The sequence below is a fragment of the Neomonachus schauinslandi genome, chromosome X (genome assembly GCF_002201575.2).
Source record: "Neomonachus schauinslandi chromosome X, ASM220157v2, whole genome shotgun sequence".
NCBI lineage: Eukaryota > Metazoa > Chordata > Mammalia > Carnivora > Phocidae > Neomonachus > Neomonachus schauinslandi.
Genome location: NC_058419.1, coordinates 110762242 through 110770148, shown reverse-complemented (window position 1 = coordinate 110770148; position 7907 = coordinate 110762242).

Sequence of the window (7907 nt, the reverse complement as noted above, 5' to 3'; positions counted from 1 at the left end):
AGCAAATGGCTATGAAAGCTTCTAAATGCTTATTCTTTTTTTTTTTTAAGATTTTATTTATTTATTTGACAGAGAGAGACACAGCGAGAGAGGGAACACAAGCAGGGGGAGAAGGAGAAGCAGGCTTCCCGCAGAGCAGGGAGCCCAGTGCGGGGCTCAGTCCCAGGACCCCGGGATCATGACCTGAGCCGAAGGCAGATGCTTAACAACTGAGCCACCCAGGCGCCCCGGACCTGCTTATTCTTATTCATCTCTCTATCCTACATGGGGAAGACAGTCTTCTTGTTTACGTTTTTCCCCCAGCTTTGCACAGGTGAAGACAGACGACCCGAACTTTTGTGTCTTGTTTTGGCTCTGGTCTGTTTCAAGTCATACCTTTCCTTCTTGAATCAGAGAACTGCGTCCCTACTCCTTGATCTGGGTATGCTTCCTGCATGGGTAAATTTGTCATTTTTTAAAAAGATTTATTTACTTATTTGAAGGGGAGAGGGGCAGAGGGAGAGAGAGAATCTCCAGCTGACTTCCCGCTGAGCGCAGAGACCTACACGGGGCTCCAGCCCAAGACCCTGAGATCATGACCTGAGCCAAACTCAAGAGTCCGATGCTCAACTGACTGGGCCACCCAGGTGCCCCGATAAACCTGTCATTTTATGACAAAAGAAAGACTGATGACAAGACTTAACATTTTTGAAAGTCCCGAGCTGTACCCTAATTCTATTGCCTTAAGTAAACTAAATGGTATGAATTCTACTCAAACACTGTAGAGTTTTTTCACTTTAAGTTTCTCTAAATTACAAAAATGGATATTCTTACACACACACACACACACACACACACACACACACACACACTGTTCGGTTCTCCTGAATGGTTCCTATTGTCCTTTTATTTTTCCTTTGAGAAAGTTTTGGTGACCAGCACAGGGGTAGTTAATGTCAAAATTCAAATCCAGCTACTGACAAGAATAGATGTGTAATTCCTCATCCTGCCTCCCTCTTAAAGGAGTGTTGTTTAACAGAATAGTTAGTGCAATATTTCAAATTACATGAATCCATCTCATGAATATTGCTAAATAAATACAGTTGTATTTGATACCACAGCTTTGTCCCACTGAACTCCCATTTCAACCAGAATGGATGATGCATTTTGGGAATGGAGAGTAGCTGAGGTGTGACACTTAAAATGATATCACATGACTTAAGAGGCCCTTCGGTGTTACTGAGGGGTGGTAACATTTTGGATAAAAATGTAAGGCAGTTGAGCTTCTGCCCATGTAGCTCTTACAGCTTGTCATGCTTGCTCTCTTCAAGTACTCGGACTTGACATCTGTACTTTACATGTAATGAATGATACTTTGCTTTGATAACTTTAATAGCATCTTTACATTAATAGAAATTACATACAGAGTGCTTTACAAAAGACAGTCCTTGTCTGGTGCTTCTGATGAGCTTTATGGAGAAACGGAAAACCTCACGGTGCCAGAAAGTAAGGAAAGTGCCCAATAAAAATGATGGTGCAAATCAAAAGGGCCCAGGAGCCAACCTGAAAGAGCTCCCAAAGACCAAAGCTGGGACAATTCAAGCAGCAAGTAACGATTCTATTGGATTATTACCCAAAGATATCATAAAAGTTATGTCTTTAAGTCTATAGGGGTATACACAAATAGCTAAGTAAATAAGTCAGGGAGAGGGGACAAGTCTTCCCTACAGAGGAATTCCAATTTGTAAATGTAGAAGAAATGAGGGAAAGGGAAAATTGCCATAGAACACCATAGTAATAATTGAGGCAGGCACGATCCACCTCAAATTTTCAAATTAGTGGGCACGTAAGTGAAGGAGAAACCCTGGCAGACAGCGGCCTAAGCAAGCAGTCAAAACTTGCCACTGACGGTTTTGAGGCAGGCTTTTCCCTTCTTCCTTTGCATCGTGCATGCTGGGTTCAAGGTAATGTGTGCGGATCGCATCAAAAGCCATGGAAATAACATCCTGCTCTATCGCAGTTGATCTGGCTTGATAACCACTCTTGGAATGACCCACTCACTTCTCCTTTTATCTTTTTCAGTGAATCCTTTGCGACAAATCCAAGAGAACTGGTTTTACCAGCTCTATGGAGATGAAAACTAATCAAATCAAAGAAGCAAGTCGTTTATAAGACAGCTGAACTATGATTATCTTTACAAGGTTTGTAGGAAAGGCTTGCTTTGCAAAGGAAAACGCAAAGGAAGTCACTAAAAGGTGAAATGTGCTCTCCCACAAGGCTATAAAACTGGAATAGGGTGTTCCTGTTTCAATATCCAAAGGCTGCCTGAGTACTTGACTTCCCAGTTGATCAGTCACAGGAACTTGCATCTAAAACACACAAAAAGAGCCCCAGGGTGTAGACTAACTTGCCTCAAACATTTTTCCCATCCTTTTTCACAGTTCTGCTTTATCTAAGAAAATCGTAAACTGGTAAAATAGTCCTAGGAGGTTAACAAGAAATATAGTTTGTACTGTTTTCTACCCATTCTACCCGTCCCCCCATTATAAGGGGTCACGTGTAAAGAAGGATATTATTACAAAAAATGAAGTGATATTCCAAAAAAGTGCCAAAAACAGTAAACATTAATTTAAGATCGTATGTGTGAAATATGCATTTAATAAATATGAACAACTTTAAATAGAAGAATTGGCATTTAACATAGGAATAAATCATCCCAACAGGCCAGTTTTTAAAAATGGGAGTCGATTGATGATTGAGGGCTTTCGATCTTAAAAATAATGAAGATTTCAAAGTAGGAACTGCTGGGGTGCCTGGGTGGCTTACATCTTGTCCAACTCTTGGTTTCAGCTCAGGTCATGATCTCAAGGTGGTAAGATTGAGAGCCCCGGGTGGGGCTCTGCGCTCAGCACAACATCTGCTTGAGACTCTCTTCCTCTCCCTCTCCTCCCCCCCTCTGCCCCTTGCCCCAAGCGCATGCTCTCACACACTCTCGCTCTCAATAAATAAATAAATAAACAAAATCTTTTTTAAAAAAAAAAGAAAAGTAGGGATTACCTTACAAAAGTGATTTCTCTTTTCCCTGAGCTTCCAGGAGAAGCCCAGGGGCTCCATCACAGACTTGGCTTCCACTGGAGCAGGGTCTCCAGGAGGCACAGATGTTTGCCGGCATTCGAGACAGAAGGAGGAACAGGTGAGAATGCTCCGACTGTGGGGAACAGATGATGTTGCAAGGGAGCTTGTGTGGAAGGGGCAGGAGAGCAACCGAACATCCAGTTTGAAGTGGTCTCTGTGCCAGGCCCTGAAGCAATGGGTAGGAGCACAGGTTTCTAAGTAGACTGATTTTAGGAAGGTAACTGGAGAGCCCACGGAAGCGGGACCAGAGGATGGAGAGTCTACAAGTGGGAGGCCTTGGATAGGCCCTCGACATTAAAGGCAAGAAATACAATGGCGTTGACACTGACAAAGTGGAGAGGTTAGCATTCTAGAGTCATGTCTGAACTACATTTGTCAGATCTGGTGAGGCAGTAGATGTAGGGAGAGGGTAGGGAGCACGGATGGAGGATTTGGAAGAAATATTTTGTTGGCTGGTTTGGAAGCTGAGTAGCTGGAAGCATCAACCAAGTGGAGAAGGAACTCATTGCAGGCAGGGAGGAGATAATGAGTTCACATTTGAATCTTATTAAGAGTGAATAGAAAAGGGAATAAAGCCGGGGCGCCTGGGTGGCTCAGTCGTTAAGCGTCTGCCTTCGGCTCAGGTCATGATCCCAGGGTCCTGGGATCAAGCCCCGCGTCGGGCTCCCTGCTCTGCGGGAAGCCTGCTTCTCCCTCTCCTGCTTCTCCCTCTCCCACTCCCCCTGCTTGTGTTCCCTCTCTCACTGTGTCTCTCTCTCTCAAATAAATAAATAAAAATCTTTAAAAAAAAAAAAAAAAGAAAAGGGAATAAAGTGTATCCGTGCTACGATATGGACGATCCCTGAAAACATGATGCTACGTGGAAGAAGCCAGCTATGAAAGGACACATTTCATATGATTCCACTTTACCTGAAACACCCAGAACAGTCAAATCTGTAGAGACAGAAAGTAGATGAGGGGCTGGAGGAGGGAGCTGGGGGAATTAGGGAGTGACTGCTGTTGGGTACAAGCTTGCTTTTAGGGGTGACAAAAGTGTTTAAAAATGTATTGCAGTGACAATCACACAACTCTACGAATATACTTAAAAACCATTGTATTATATACTATAAAATGGGTAGACTGTATGGCATGTGAATTCTATCTCAACAAAGGCTGTTAGATATTTAAGAAAGAATGACAATGGGTACAGAGTTTCAGTTTGGCAAGATGAAAAAGTTCTGGAGATGAATGGAACAATGGGAATATATTTAATACCACTGGACTATACACTTAAAAATGATTACCATGGTAAATTTTATGTTATGTATATTTTACCACCATAAAAAAAGAGAGTGACTCCATTCATAACCGGTGGGTAGTCTGGGGCCTAGTAAGGATGTTTTCCCTGTTCTGCTTACTGCTGTAACAGCACACACTGCTTCCCAAACAGGACCTCAGTATTGCAGTGATCGCTCCCCCATCACCGTCAATGTCATCCCTTCAGGGTTCCAAGAAAACACGGCCAGTGGCCTGGGCTGAGGGTAATGAGCCATAGCCACCCGCCAGGTTGTGAAGCCCCCAGCGCACACAGCCAGTCCCCCAGACCGGTCCTCAAGCCCCAGAGGCCACAGGGACTTAGTCTCTAAACCAAGTGCTCATTTAAGAAGATAAGGCACAACTCTTTTCCAGCACAACTTCTTATTAAATAAAGCCAGTCAAATCAAGTTCCTCTTCTCAAAAATAATTACAGGCCAGCCAGAGGCAAAAGTGGGAAGTGAGTGAAGTTCCTCCTTGTTTGGCTTTGATTCCCCTGTGGAATCAAATCAATCCCCTGTGGTCCTTCCTGGACCACAGCAGTTCCTAAAGTGTGGTCCCCAGACTGGCCGCGGCAGCTGCAACAGCACGTGGGAACTCGTTAGGAACACGTATTGTGGACCCCATCCCAGACCTTCTGACTCAGGAGCTCTGGGGGTGCACCCCAGTGATCTGCAATGGAACCAGCCCTCCAGGGGATTCTGATGTAGCTCAAAGGTGAGAACCTCAGCTCCCTGGAGCCCAGATGAGCGGTTTGCTCGTCCGATGAACTGGTTGATGCTTCGTCATGAAAAAGGGCTCAGGGGTTACCAGTGACCACACCTCTGGGCTGGCAAAACCGATTTGGTGTTTATCATTACAAAAGTAATACGTGCTCATTATTAAAAAAAACTTTTAAATAAAACAAAAATATACTGTAGAAAGTGAAAATCTTCTATAATTTCACAGTTGTCAATTATTGCAGAGATAGTTGATGATCACAGTTAACTTCTGTTGGAATATTCCTTCAGAGATTTTCTAAATGTGTAATGATACTAAGATACACGATGATTTCCATATACTATAATTGTATTTTTTTTTTTGAGCTGGTTAACTCCTTTTTTATGCTCTAAAGATGGAAATTGAGAACCTTGGGGAGGCAGGACTTTTTTCTTGGAGGAGTCCCAAATTGCCTTTTCTTTTTTTCATAAATTCGACTGTGAAATATTAAACCTGTCTGGAAAAAAACTTTTTCAGAATGTGTTTCATAACCTTCTGGGAGAAAATTAGAATTCCTAATAAGAATGCTTAATGACTTCTCTGATACTCTTTAATGAGATTAAACTCTTTCAGGTGAGACTAGCTACCTCCCCGCCCACCCACCTTCTTTGGCTGGCCTCAGGTCAGAGGTCTAGCGACATTCTTTAGCCTGACATTATTTTTCCTTGTGTCCAGTCTGATGATGATCATGTAACCAATCACTTCCCATAAAATGTCCTGGCCAAGAGGGAATCTTGAAACTTTGGCGTGTGTTCATTATAACATTTTCTGAGAAGTTTTATATATACATCAGTCTCTCCTAACTGTAAACACCACACAAGTAGCCTATCAGATAGAGACTAGATCTTTTCTCAGTGCCCAGATAAAGGAGTAAAAAGGTTCAACCTTACATAAAAATCCAGTGTGTTACCTATCTTTTGGAAAATGTCTCTGGGCATCGAGCAGTGATCTTAAGATAACAATCCCTACCATTTATGGAGGAGCAGGGAGCTGTGACACTCTTCCTTCTTCTTTTAAATTCTGACGACAACCATGTAAGATGTCACTATCCCCATTTTACAAGTGAGGAGACTCAAGTTCAGAGAGGCTGAATGTCATGCCCTACGTCCCTTAGCAGGAGAGAGAAGCAGGCCTGGCAATGTGAAGTCAGCTGTGTCTGAGTCCATTAGAAACTATGGAGTCATCTGAAGTTGAACAAAGCAACCCTACTTGTTTCATGGTTTAGAATTGCTATTCAATGGCCTTAATATAAAAATTTAAATGGATCCTTGTGAGTGTTTTGCTTGCAATAAAATTTATATACATATAAACTCATGACATAACACTGAGTGATAAAACACAGAGTACATATTTACCCAGACCCTAGACTTACAATTGTCTTCTAACTTAGAAAGTACATTAACAATTTTGGAAGCAAATACTCCAAAAGGTTAAAAGGTCATCTTGGTGTCATAGGGCTGTAGCTGATCTTTTTTCCGTCTATTTTCTGAGCCAAGAGAGGAGGGGGTGCAGCCATTGGCCTGGGCCTGAACAATTTAGGCTTTACCCGGAATTAGCAGGGGTGCAGTCTTGGGAAGTTTCTGAACCTCTCTGTACCTCAGGTTCCTCCTCTGTAAAATGGGTTAGCATGAAGCTACAAGGGGCTAATGTTTACAAAGTGCTTAGGATTGTGTCTGGCAATGTTCCACACTTTCTTTAATGAGCATAATTTTAGCAATGGAAAAGGTTGCTTTTAAAGGTTGTTAGGGGTATCTGGATGGCTCAGTAGGTGAAGCGTCCAACTCTTGATTTCGACTCAGATCATGATCTCAGGGTCATGAGATCAAGCCCCGAGTCAGGCCCCGAGCTCAGCTCAGAGTCTGCTTGGGATTCTCTCTCTCCCTCTCCCTCTGCCCCTCCCCCTGCTCGTGTTCTCTAAATAAATAAATGAACACATCTTTAAAAAATAGTAAAGGTTGGGGCGCCTGGGTGGCTCAGTTGGTTAAGCGACTGCCTTCGGCTCAGGTCATGATCCTGCAGTCCCTGGATCGAGTCCCGCATCGGGCTCCCTGCTCGGCAGGGAGTCTGCTTCTCCCTCTGAGCCTCCCCCCTCTCATGTGCTCTCTCTCATTCTCTCTCAAATAAATAAATAAAATCTTTAAAAAAAAATAGTAAAGGTTGTTACACCTGTATTATTTCACACTTTCCTTATTTGAATATCTTAGAATAAATAATAACTATAATTGAACAAAGGTTTTTAACTTAAAATTTAAAAATCATTACTGCAAGACTTAAAAGTGAGCATCTAATTTGACAATTTGTAGCAAAGTCTTAAGAAATACACACTTCTAGTTAATCCTGGCATACTGGCTACTTGTGTTAGCATCTTTCCCTCTCAAATCCCAGTAAAATGATGATAAAGGAATAAAGAGGGAATCTACCCATAAGGACAAGCAGAACAGGAAAGGCAACATCACAGGACTAGGCAATTCGAGGCAGTATTGGGGTTCAAAGAGCAGCCCCGGAGGGGTAACAGGCTTAGCAAGAAACCATCACAGAGCGGTCTGCAGCAGACCTCAGGAAGGAAACCCCCTGGCTGAGCAAAATCCAGGTGAGGCTCAGAGCTGCAATCAGGGGGACAGTGTCGCCGTCTGTATGCTGAGTGGCTGGACCCTGGGTCCCCTGCTTACCCTGCTGCACCAGACATTAAACCCAAGAGGATCTAGTTCATGGAACCCTAATGACCAAGCCTGGCCATCCTC